The sequence below is a fragment of the Pipistrellus kuhlii genome, unplaced genomic scaffold (assembly GCF_014108245.1).
Source record: "Pipistrellus kuhlii isolate mPipKuh1 unplaced genomic scaffold, mPipKuh1.p scaffold_m20_p_8, whole genome shotgun sequence".
Classification (NCBI taxonomy): Eukaryota; Metazoa; Chordata; class Mammalia; order Chiroptera; family Vespertilionidae; genus Pipistrellus; species Pipistrellus kuhlii.
This window is the reverse complement of record NW_023425584.1, coordinates 36,063,314-36,064,474: the sequence shown is the minus strand read 5'-3', so window position 1 is coordinate 36,064,474 and position 1,161 is coordinate 36,063,314.

Genomic DNA, 1,161 nt, shown 5'->3' with positions numbered 1-1,161 from the left:
ATGAAGAATTGGAGATAGAGAGAGCGCATGGTTTTAGCAAAATAGCATAGTCCATTTTCTACTCTGTCAGTTGACAGTAGGTACATTTACTTTCCCAGCAGAAACCTGAAATCTAAATAATCCAGTCCAGGGGAGTGCGAAGTAAAGTCCTGGACGGGCTGCTGAGGGTCTGACCTCGACCCTGGCCTTTCTCCCCGCAGCGGCCTCTGAGGTCACCCACCTGCCCGGTGGGCGCCGCCCCAGCCTCCCCCCAGGGGGGCCCCTGCCCTTTCCCCTGCTGCTCTCCTGTGTACTCTTCCCAGTCTCTTCCTTTCTTCCCTGAGCTCCAGGCTAAGAAAGTAAAAGAATAAGAGATCAACCGAAGGACTTGTATGCATGCATGTAAATACAACCAATGGACACAAAACTCTGGGGAGGGAGGGCATGTTTGGATGGGGGTGAAAGGGCAATGGTAAGATATGTACACAGATAATAATTTAATTTAAAAATGGTAAAAGAATCGCCGGAATTTAATGGATTGAAAGGCAACCCGACGCCTGGAGAGGAGGACGGAGCTGGAGCGGCCCTTTGGGACCCGCGGCCCCGAGGGGCCCTCCCCGGCCCAGCGGCCCGTCCTACGGGCGGATGCGGCCCCCGAAGCCGGCTGGTCCCCGGGGCCCCGCAGACAAAGGAAGGCCGGGGCCGAGCGGCTCCGAGAGCCCGGGGACGGGAGGGCGCCGCCTCCGTCCCCTTCTCCGCCCCATCCCCGGGAAAGGAGGGGCCTCCGGGCCGCCCAGAGGAAGAGCTCCCCGGGCGCAAGCCGATGGTCTCCGGCGGCCACACGCGCCCAGGCAAGGGCGGCGCCAGGCCCGCCGGTGGGGGAGGGGCGGGTCAGGGGCGGAGCCAGCAGGGCCGGGGGGCGGGGCCTGAGCGGTGGGCGGGGAGGGGCGGAGCCTGCGGCGGAGGCAGAGGCTGACGGAGGCGGGGGCTGGGCCGTGGGCGGGGCCTGGGCGGGGAGGGGAGGGACCTGGGCGGGGAGGGGCGGGGCCGGCCGGGCCCGGGCTGCTGGAGACAGTCACTGCCCTGGCGGCGGAGGCGGCGGCGGTTGGCCGTTGGGGGCTGGGAGGAGCGGGACCCTGGCCGGCGGCGCAGCTGGAGGAGCTGGCAGCGGCCGGGGCCAAG